The sequence below is a fragment of the Pseudochaenichthys georgianus genome, chromosome 13 (assembly GCF_902827115.2).
Source record: "Pseudochaenichthys georgianus chromosome 13, fPseGeo1.2, whole genome shotgun sequence".
Taxonomy (NCBI): domain Eukaryota; kingdom Metazoa; phylum Chordata; class Actinopteri; order Perciformes; family Channichthyidae; genus Pseudochaenichthys; species Pseudochaenichthys georgianus.
In genome coordinates, this window is record NC_047515.1 from 41,043,845 (window position 1) to 41,055,865 (window position 12,021).

At 48.3% G+C, this 12,021-nt stretch overlaps 1 pseudogene; it reads left to right on the top strand.

Annotated features, from left to right (window-relative positions):
• LOC117457063 (calsyntenin-2-like) overlaps positions 1 to 12,021 on the top strand; it is a 373,610-nt pseudogene that overhangs the window by 223,655 nt on the left and 137,934 nt on the right.

The following is a 12,021-nucleotide window of genomic DNA, read 5'->3' on the forward strand; positions in this document are numbered from 1 at the left end:
ACATGTTGATGTAGAAGAGACATGGAGAAGAGGGGACACATGTTGATGTAGAAGAGACATGAAGAAGAGGGGACACATGTTGATGTAGAAGAGACATGAAGAAGAGGGGACACATGTTGATGTAGAAGAGACATGGAGAAGAGGGGACACATGTTGATGTAGAAGAGACATGGAGAAGAGGGGACACATGTTGATGTAGAAGAGACATGGAGAAGAGGGGACACATGTTGATGTAGAGGAGACATGAAGAAGAGGGGACACATGTTGATGTAGAAGAGACATGAAGAAGAGGGGACACATGTTGATGTAGAAGAGACATGAAGAAGAGGGGACACATGTTGACCTTTATCATCTGGTCTGAGGGGAGTTTCTTGTTGTTTATTTTTAACTTCTGAGTTGTGCCATTTTTGAAAGCACTTTATTTAAAGCTGCACGTGATGTATGAAAAGTGCTATACAAATAAAGCTTTATTATTATTCACATGACTATTTTTAAGAGCGGGATTTCTGGGTTTAATCCATCCAGTTTCACATCCAGATGTTTCACAGCTGGTCTGCTAAACGTTGTTGTTTTGCAATAACGCCTCGGAAATTGTGAGATAACTACGTGTTTCCCCCAATTCTTTTCAAATGGGCAGAATGCAAGTTACTCTCCCTTGTCCATAGTTACCATGTCTTCCTACAATAGTGATCGAAACACATTTTAATGGCAAAACAATTCTAAAATATCTGATTTCCTTATGGGAATAAAAGGAGTGCGGACATCTTTGTTTGCTTACACTGAGAGAAAGTAAATCATGTCATGCTGGCCTGAATAAGGGAACACACTAGAAAATGCATTTCCTGCAGAAAATGCGTGTGAATGCTGTAAACTGTGAACATTTATGGCTGAATTTAGCTGAATATTTAAAAGAAAAGGTTTAAAAAAGGTATAAACAACAACATGTATAGCCTTGATGTCCTGAAACAGCTGAATAATGTAATAGTGGAATGGGTTCTGCAGCTGAAAATAGCCTGAAGGAGTTAAATATCAGATGTAAGTAGAAGTGAATTAATTTGTATTAAGATGAGAAAAGAAAGGTATGGAAGCCCATTTCCGCCACTTGAAAAAAATAAAATCCCCATGAAAAGTCATAATTATGAGATAAAAAAGTCGAAATTATGAGATAAAAAGTCATAATTATGAGATAAGAAGTGCGCATGCGCTGCAGTGGCGCTGTCTTCAAAGGTCCCTTCATCACCTTGCTGCTCTCCACCATGCAAACGGCATCTAGTAGAGATGTTAAGATTCGCATCGGCATAAACGTTCAAGATGCGAGTGCACCGGTTGAAAGAGTGCACATCGGCTACAGTTTGGGTTGAACCGGGTTGAACTCGCGATGCATCGATTGCGTCAACGCTCAGCAGAGACGATCTTTGATTTGGATATTTGCTTCGCCCGAGGCCGAGAGTCTCAGTTATCAACACACACGGAAGTTGAGGAGAAAGAGAAACACAGCGCACCGAAAAATACCTACAACTCAAACGTTTGGCAACACTTCGGATTGTTCAAGAAAGACGGTGTAATAGTCCTTTATGCTATATAGTTGACCGCAGGTCATGGAGAGTAATAAGGTATCCGTAGACCTTTGTATGAGGTATCTTTATTACTCAACAGGTCTACAGCCATGATACATAGATCCGTCCAGCAGAGGGCTTGCATACACACAGTATCACTCCGCAGCCGCACCCCATCAGTAACGTCCTGATGGTATATGTGCGCGGCACTATATACTACAGTCAACTTGAAAAATCGCTCGCAAATTGTAAACGATGCCGAGCCGCTTTAAAGTACACAAGTAGTACGAGGAACTTAGCGACGCACATAAAGAGGCGACATGGGGTCTGCGGCTGAGAAAAGAGAAACCTGAAAGTTAGACATATGAGTTAAATCACTCAGTGAGGTGATCTGTCAGAGAGAGTGGTGTTTAGTTTACAGCAGCCTGTGAAGGCCAATAATAATTTAAATGTCTTCCTTACTGTAAGCAGTTATGCAATACCTGTTTATGAAAGAGGTTATTTGTGTTCTTTATTGTTCATATAGAACCCACTGCTTTCTGCTCACTGGTGAGTCAGCCTATGGATGAGTGTTAAGCACATCAGGCTGGCAGCTGGATGGGCATTGCACCATGGTAGCTGTTATTTGCACATTGTTAATCATGAGCAATGCATCCTTACATTGTTTAACTGTGAGGTGTTATACAATTGTACTGTACTCTGGAGAGCTTTTAAAGTTAAAAAAATAAACGGCATGATGGGATGTGCAGTACCAAATATGTAAAGCACTTTTTTGTTAATGTATGATTTGCTGCATATAAGGAATAAAACAAAAATCCTCTGTCGTACCAAATTGAAGTATCATTATTTTTGCATTGTGTTGAATCGTATCGCACCGAATCGCATAATATTGAATCAAATCGTATCGAACTGTATCGCAACAGGGGTGAATCGTATCGTATCGTATCACCTGGTGTTTCAAATGTATCGTTAATGTATCGTATCGTGGCAACGTATCGAGATGCGCATCGCATCGGCCTCAGTGATGGAGATGCACATCCCTAGCATCTAGTCCTAAATAAGGTAACTATTACAGGTGACTTTTGTAAATGTTAGATGTTAAATATAGCCTATATTGCAGCTACACTACAACAATGCAGTTCATAGCTTGGACATTACCTGTTATGAACTATAATATATATGCCTATAGTTTTGTGGTAACGTTCACGGGTTAGAGTTAGAGCAACTCACAGCAGCAGTATGCCTACACTATTGTCATTAGTGGCGTGAACGTTACCACAAAACTATAGGCATATATATTATAGTTCATAACGGGTAATGTCAAAGCTATGAACTGCATTGTTGTAGTTTAGCTGCAATATAGGCTATATGTAACATCTAACATTTACAAAAGTCACCTGTAATAGTTACCTTATTTAGGACTAGATAGATGCTGTTTGCATGGTGGAGAGCAGCAAGGTGATGAAGGGACCTTTAAAGACAGCGCCACTGCAGCGCATGCGCACTTCTTATCTCATAATTATGACTTTTTATCTCATTATTTCGACTTTCTTATCTCATAATTATGACTTTTTATCTCATTATTTCGACTTTCTTATCTCATAATTATGACTTTTTATCTCATTATTTCGACTTTCTTATCTCATTATTATGACTTTTTATCTCATTATTTCGACTTTTCATGGGGGATTTTATTTTTTTCAAGTGGCGGAAATGGGCTTCCATAGAAAGGCTTGGGAAAGCAGAAGAATATTTGAACTGCAAACTTTTGAACTAACTTGATGGTGAATGATCTGTCGCCATGGCAACGGCATTTGATGGCATACTCTTAGATGTGTTGATGGCTGCATCGTTACCAAACCTGAATGTTAAAAAAAAAAAAAAGTTTAAAAAGCTGAATATTTGAAAAAGTATAACATATTTTTAAAAAGTTGAAGGTTTCCCGTCGATTCCCGAACAGGCTGAATAGTTTAATACTTGAATGGTTTCTGTAGCTGAAAACAAGCTGAAGTTATGGGGAGCCAAAGTGTCGGCTGAAATAAGGGGAAGAATAAAGTATAGTGTAAACAGCGTTCCACTAACTAAGCCAGATGTTATTTCAGAGGCATCTTTGTCACACCACTACATGTTGAGCTATTGACGAACATAGCCTTTACATTTGGATGTCAGACTGAGTTGGTCTACCGAAACACAGGACTTGATATTAGAATATAACACAACGAAACACTGGGGATTGAAGTTAAAGATCGTATTGTTGTACGCACAGTATCGGAGACAGAATACTTGACCATCAGATGTTCATATGGTTACATTTCATCCTGTACGTGTGACCTTTCTTCAGCAAGAAACATATACAGCAGTACGACAGACAGGTTTTCCTCTGGTCTAATATTCCTGATATAATATAATGATATAATGGGACCTGAAATACTACCATGTGGTAGCAGCGCTAGGCAGCTCTACGTCGTCGATTCATCGCAGCCCCCCCACATCATGGCAAATATGAGGCGATTAAGGCCCTTCTCCTTAAGACATTTAGCTTATCTGCTAAGGAGAGGGCCCGCCAGTTACTTGACATTCAAGGCCTGGGAGACAGCAAGCCATCTCAGCTAATGGAGAAAATGCTAAATCTGCTAGGGGGGGAAGATCCCCGGATTTTATTCACGGAGATTTTCCTGCGTCACTTGCCTCCCCGGGTCCAGACGGCGCTGGCCAACACGCCTGTCACGGAGCCGCGTGCCTTGGCGGAGGAAGCGGATCGTTTTTTCCTGGCTACACAACAGCCCGGTGCAGAGACGTTAGCCGCGACGCGCAGCAGCCCATCTGCAGTCAAGACAGCATGGCGGGGGCCGGACACGGCTGTGGCGAGCACGGCTGTGGCGAGCACGGAGGGGCCGGCGCTCGGTAGTGGCCCTGAGCGTCGGCGGCACGTGCAGGCTCCTCTTCGTCAGCGACAGCGTTTCGGGGAGCCTGTTTCTGTGTGACACGGGCGCTCAACGGAGCATAGTTCCCGCGTCGAGTGAAGACGTCACCCGGGGAGGGCACGGACCGCGATTGACGACGGCTAACGGCGGTCCCATTCGCACGTACGGCGTGAGGCCTATGTGTTTGTGCATCGGAGGACAGCGTTTCAGCTGGGATTTCGTGACAGCGGACATTTCTTTTCCCCTCCTCGGAGCGGATTGTTTGTGTGCTCATGGACTCTTAGTGGACGTTAAGAATAGGCGTTTGATTGATGCCTTGACGTTTTCTTCCCTCGTGTGCACACTTGGCAGCGCAGCGTACGACGGGCTGTCGGGCTCGCTGTCAGGGGCAGACACGTTTCTCAGACTGTTGGCCGAGTTTCCAGACCTGTCGCCGCCCACCTTCTCTGCGCTTACCACTAAGCATGGCGTGGAGCACCACGTCACTACCGAGGGGCCTCCTGTCTACGCCAGGGCCCGGCGGTTGAACCCTTCTAAGCTGGCTGTGGCGAGGGCGGAGTTCGCAACCATGGAGCGCCTGGGCATTGTCCGCCGCTCTGACAGTCCTTGGGCTTCCCCCCTGCACGTCGTCCCCAAACCGAACGGCGGGTTCCGCCCGTGCGGGGATTACCGCCGACTCAACGACGCCACTACGCCTGACCGCTATCCAGTGCCGCACATTCAGGACTTTTCGGCGCATCTGGCCGGTACAGGGGTGTTTTCCAAGGTGGACCTGGTGCGTGGATACCACCAGGTGCCCATGCACCCCCTGGACATTCCCAAGACGGCAGTGATAACACCTTTTGGACTTTTTGAGTTCCTGCGGAAGCCTTTTGGACTCAAGAATGCCGCTCAGACGTTCCAGCGCCTGATGGATTCGGTACTGCGGGACCTGCCGTTTGTGTTTGTCTACCTCGACGACATACTCGTCGCCAGCGCTTCAGTGCAGGAGCACCTGTCCCACCTCCGAGCCCTTTTCACACGGCTCAACGAACACGGATTAATCATCAATCCGGCAAAGTGCCAGTTCGGGGTGTCGGACATCGATTTCCTGGGGCACCGCGTCACCAAGGGCGGTGCGACACCTCTACCAGCGAAGGTGGAGGCTGTTGCGGCTTTTCCTCGCAGCCCGGTCGCTCCGTGAGTTTCTGGGGATGGTGACCTTCTACCACCGTTTCATCGCCCGGGCCGCACACATCATGCGGCCGCTGTATGAAGCGTTGAAAGGCAAGACCCCCGTCCAGGCGATCGACTGGACAGCAGAGGCGGACGTCGCTTTTGCTGAGGTCAAGACCGCGTTGGCTCAGGCGGCTTTGCTGGCACACCCATCATCTACGGCTCCCATCTCCATCACCACGGACGCGTCGGACTACGCGGTCGGCGCAGTGCACGAGCAGTGGGTGGAGGGCGCTTGGCAGCCGCTCGCCTTTTTCAGCCGCCAGCTGACGCCCAGAGAACGCAGGTACAGCGCCTTTGACCGAGAGCTCCTTGGACTTTATTTGGCCGTGCGGCACTTCCGTTTCATGCTGGAAGGCCGTGAATTTACGGCGTTTGTCGACCACAAGCCGCTCACCTTCGCCATGTCAAAAGTGGCGGAGCCTTGGTCGGCACGTCAGCAGCGGCAGCTTTCCTACATATCAGAGTTCACTACGGACATTAAGCACGTGGCTGGCAAGTCGAACCTGGTTGCTGATTGCCTCTCCAGAGTCGTCATCGGAGCCGTCCAGTTGGGCCTGGACTATACTCGCATGGCGGTGGACCAGGTCACAGATCCCGGCGTCCAGGCTCTGAAGGTGGAGGGCGCGGGGCTGCGCTTGGAGGACGTAGTGTTCGGCGACGCGGGCATTACCCTCCTGTGTGACGTTTCCACGGGCCTGGCGCGGCCTGTCGTCCCTGCCAGCTGGAGGCGCTCTGTGTTCGAAGCGGTGCACGGCCTATCACACCCCGGCGTTAAACCTTCGGTGCGCTTGGTGGCCGCGAAGTTCGTCTGGCATGGGCTGAAAAAGGATGTGAGGACTTGGGCCAGGGAGTGCGTGGCTTGTTAACGCGCTAAGGTGCACCGCCACACGAAGGCCCCGTTGGAGCGTTTCCTGGTGCCTGAGAGGAGGTTTGATCACGTCAACATTGACCTGGTTGGACCGTTGCCTTCCTCTCAGGGGTTTTCCTACCTCCTCACCATGGTGGACAGAACGACCCGTTGGCCGGAGGCAGTTCCGCTCGTTTCGACATCAGCCGCAGACGTTGCCCGGGCCTTCATTGCAACGTGGGTTTGTCGTTTTGGCACCCCGTCAGACATTTCCTCAGACAGGGGCTCTCAGTTCACGTCCGTGCTCTGGAACGCTGTGGCAGGCGGTTTGGGGGTCAAGCTGCACAGGACTACCGCTTACCACCCTCAGGCTAACGGCCTCTGCGAGCGCTTTCATCGCTCCATGAAGGCGTCCCTCAAGGCCGGCCTTACGGACGGTAACTGGGTCGACAAGCTGCCCTGGGTGATGCTGGGCCTGAGGACCACACCTAAGGAAGATCTGCAGTGTTCTACAGCGGAGATGGTCTACGGTCAGCCGCTGAGAGTTCCGGGGGATTTCCTCCCAAATGCGTCAGCTCCCTGGTCTGCCACGGCCCAGCGAGTTTTTCTGCGTGACGCGGCGGAGGCTTTCGCTCCAGTCCCGACTACTCAGCACGGTGCGCCAGGGTCTCAAGTTCCCGCGGAGCTACGCTCAGCTGGGCACGTCTTCATCCGTCACGACGCACACAGAGGCCCCCTGCAGCCACCTTACGACGGACCTTTCCGGGTTTTGGAACACGGTGAAAAACACCTGGTGGTCGACATGGGCGGTAAGGCTGAGCACGTCTCGGTTGACCGGGTGAAGGCTGCTCACTTGGACGTGGACCGGCCGGTGGTGCTGGCTCGGCCGCCGAGACGGGGCCGACCCCCGGCTTTGATTCCTGTCAGGGAGGGTGGACCTGTTGTTCCGGTCCCTCCTCTGTCAGGGGCCGCACGGGCGGAGGTCGCTGTACCGACTCCGGTGCACAGGTCTCGTGGGGGCAGGCGGATTGTTCCTCCCCGCCATACGGATTTTGTTTACACGTGAATTCTGGGGGGGCTTGTGTGGTGACACGTTATGGGACATAATTCACCTCTCTTATTGTGTTGCCACACGGACCTTTTAGTGGGAACACCTGGAGAGTTAGCCTCCATTCCTGCTAGCTCATTAAGCAGAGCAGACGATGTGTTGACCTCTCTATATTTAATGGATAATAAAGAGTGGAACTCCGTTCTGAATACACCGCCTCCGACTCCCTTTTCCTGGCGCTACAACGCAAAGTAAAGTGCCGCTGTGGCACCCGTCAGCGAATCTTACGCATGGGTACAAATCAAGGTCAGAGCAAAAGTCGTTTCAGTGCCATTTATTATCAACACATCAAGCATTTTCTCTTCCTTCTTACCCGATGGTAAAAAACCATAAGCCTACCGGGTGCGCCGCTCACTACCACCTGGATCCCATATTTGGTAATGATCAACACCGGAAGTTGGCTAGAGGGGACGCTGGCGTGTTTTTCGCCGCTCTTCTTGCCAACGCTTATTCCTCGTGTCTATCACTCCCTGCTGTCAAATCTTTTTCACATACACAGCGAAAAGATTGTTCTGCTCTGGTTTTGTGTTTCTGCCGTCTCCGTTGCTCAGTTGATTATGTTTGGCTGCTGTTTAGCTCCTAGCCTCTGCCGTCCTGCCATTAGCAAAACGAGCTCACCGTCATGCTCTGCTATCCGTGGAATCCCCGCTCCGGAATACCCCGACTGGGCTCCTCTCTGCCCCGCTCCCAGGACTATCCACGAACCCTCCCTCAGTCCTGCCATCTCAACTGGGGTGTTTTCCATCACCGCTGCTGAGGTTCGAGGTCCGGTTTCTACCAGGCTAATGGTGCTAGCTGCTAGCTGGCTCGCTGTTCTTCCCACATGCCCTACCCCGGAACCTGCGGTCTTCAGACTCTGGCCCCCCGCACCAACCTGTGAACCTTCGGGGATAGCGCCTTCAGTATGGCAGCCCCCACTCTCTGGAACACTCTCCCTGCGGAGATCCACAACATCCCCACACTTGACTTCAAAAAGGCCCTCAAGTCCCATCTGTCTGCCAAGGACTTTGGCCCCAAATCTATTTGATGTTTTGTCTGTCTGTCTAAACCGTCTGACTGCCTTTTGTTTTGTTGTTTGTTTATACTCCTGTTCTTCCCTGTAAAGCGACCTTGTGTATCATGAAAGGCGCTATAGAAATCCAAGTTATTATTATTATTATTATTATATTTATAATGAGCAGGCCTCCCCTCCCCCGGCGCCCAAAGGCTGCCTTTACAAAAACAGAGGCATAGTATAACTTATTTGATCAACTTAAATAATAATTAAAAGGAAGATTTACTATAAACAAAACAGAACAATAAAATAAATGGATAACTATTAAATAATATAAGCTCCTAGATATGGCTTCATCACAAGGACAAGGCAACAGACAATTAAATAAACAAGATGTTTCACAATTCATATACAAAAGCCTGGGCTGAATTATGTAAAACTACAAGTACTTTTTGAATAATTCATCGTTCAATTAGGCAATGGCTTAATTCCAATCAGATGTTCAGCTGTGTTTTGAAAACCATGGTCATTTAGAACGTTAAATAGTTCATTATACTGTTACAAAACAAATACAAATTACATAACTAAGGATACAAAGGGTAGTGTGTGCCAGAAAAATACAACAGCATCCCAATCTGGTTCTATTAAAGGGGACCTATCATGCAAAACGCACTTTGTGATGTCTCTTATAACTAACCATGTGTCCCCGGTGCGTCGGGGAACTCACGCAGCGTCAGAAAATAAAACCCTCTCTCTTTTCCTCCGTACCCAAATCTTTTAAAAACGGGTGTACAACGAGCGGATACAGATTTCCATCCGCTGTGACGTCATAGCGGCGGCGGACCCACAGAAAGTTGCTATCAGAATCAATGCCTGACGTGTTTAGGACGTCTTTGTTTACATTAGCAAGCCTCGCTAACACTCAGAGCTAACCTGTACTGGAGAGAGCATGTGTTTAAAAAGCAGGAAATAAAAAAAGGAACTCACCTTGCGATAAACCCGCAAGAGAAAAAGCATTTGAGCTCCATACTGTTTCAGAGATACTCCTTGATGTGGTTTAGAACAGGATGGCGTTTTATCACAGCAGAATTTAACTTTATCTCCGGTAGAATTCTGATCAGGCATTAGCTCCGCCTCCTCTTTTTATTATTTTTCAAGCTAAGGACCCAAGATCCGTGTTTCTCTCATACCTCATTCACAACATCGCAACTCCGGTTCAAGCTCCGTGCTAGAGCTTTTCAGGTTCAGAACCGGTTCTTCGGTTTAGCTCCGGCTCTTTTCACACCGCCCAGAGTCCGACTGGTGCTGCGTCATTGCGTCATCGTTTGCGTCATGACGTAACCGTTTGTGTGCCTGCTTCATAAAGCCAAACCGCGCGGAAACCCCTCACAGCTGACACGACAACAACAACAATGGCCGATTGGGCTCCAGCTTCCTCTGTATCTCTTCGGAAGACCAGATTCCCAGCAGGTAGCTGGTCTCTTCAGTGGAGCACTGCTGCTTGTTACGTTTCTCCATCGTTGTGGACACACTGGATAAAACGCTGGCTTTTTGTTGTCGTTCAGGAGTTGATCCCGCCCCTGCCCCCGCCTCAACGTAAGCGTGACGTATGCGGTGCTTTTGCTCTGGCCGGACAATTTTTTGGTGCTCGAAATGAACCGGATTCCGGAGCTAAGAGGCGGCTCCGCTGCGGTGTGAACAGGAAAACCCGGTGCTTTTCAAGCTCCAGCTCCGAACCGGCCCTGTTGGTGTGAATGAGGTATAACAGGGCTTCAAAAGAGGGGGTTGAGCGGTATGAGGCATGGCTACAACGGGGGATCTGTTTGGTATTTTGAAAAAACAACTTCACTGACATGTTTTATATAGGTATGGCCCTACACTATATGTTTCAAGTATAGCATGATAGGTCCACTTTAAGGGAACTAGATTGAAATGTTTCTAGTTAGTATGTTATAATAAAAGGCTCTTTAGATTAGTCCATAGTCAATTTGCCCAACAGAGCTCCACGTTCAACCAAATGCATCCATGCAATCAGCCTCACAGCAAAAGCCTTAGTGTGTGCAAAGGAAACATTCATTCATTGTCCTATGAAGTCTGACGTACACATATTTCTGTCTCATGATTTTCTCTAAGCTAGATTCTATTTAGAAATTACCTTTAATCATGATATGCACATCATAATTCCTGCCTGCACCTCTTTTACACTTAGTAAAGAAAGACACAGAAAAAGTGAAAAGTGCAATTGTACTGATTGTGTCACACGGGTAATGACTTTTACCGTTAAGTGCATCTGAGCAACAAAGTGATGACTACAAAGACAGACTGCACTAAACCTGCCAGAAATCATGTTATTGTGTTACTGAAGGATGAAGGTCCGGGCACTAACGGTACGTCCACACGGCAGCGTGCGTTGAAGCTTGCCGGTGGGCGTGTCTGGCGTGCGACCAACAACCAATCACATTAATCTCCCGCCCCGGAAACACAAGCACGCAGTTTGATTGGCTCGCGCTTGTACTGGCATATTATTTGATTGGCTTCCGTCGACGCTTGAGAAGTTGAACATTTTCGAAGCGAGCAACGGAGGCAAAGCGACTTCATTGTCTTCATTGGACTCCTTTGTTTATTTCTAGAACATAGTCACATCACTAGGTAACACTCGCGCTCCTATTGGCTAGCACATTGAACATGATAGGCTAACGGTACGTCCACACAGCAGCTTCAGAAGCAACTGCCACCGCTTCCAACGCTTCTCTGCCCGTTGACTTTGAATGGGGATGACGTCACTTTGCCTCGCTTTTCGCCGAACTGCATTGTGGGGGAGCGAAGCGAAGATTTCCAGGATGTCCAGGATTCAAAAGTTGAGCAATGTTCAACTTTTGAAGCTGAGCTGGAAGCGTCAGCCAATCAAACACGTTTATGCAAATCTGACAGTAGAAGCGCTAGCCAATCAAACCGCGTGTATGCTGGGAGAACCAGACCGCAGTTCATTTCCTCATATTCCAAACGAGAAATTACGGTAGCAAATCACCCGGTTCTTTACGACCAGAACTATTACCGGGATCCAAACCGGAGGAACCAGGCATGGAGGGAGGTGGCAGAGGCAGTGGGGGAAACTGGTAGGTTTTCGCCTGTTTGGGGAGTTTATATATATATATATATTGCTCGCATAAAATCCCCGGGGTTTTTTGCTTTGTATGTCGGGGCGGGAGATTCATGTGATTGGTTGTTGGTCGCGTTGCTCGCAAAAAATCCCCAAGCTGTCAGACACGCCCAGCATCAAGACTTTCAAGATTTTTGAAAAGCTGCTGTGTGGACGTACCGTAAGAGTCGGGACATCTTTAAGCAGTTGGCCAGCTAACCAGTCGCCCCCTCAG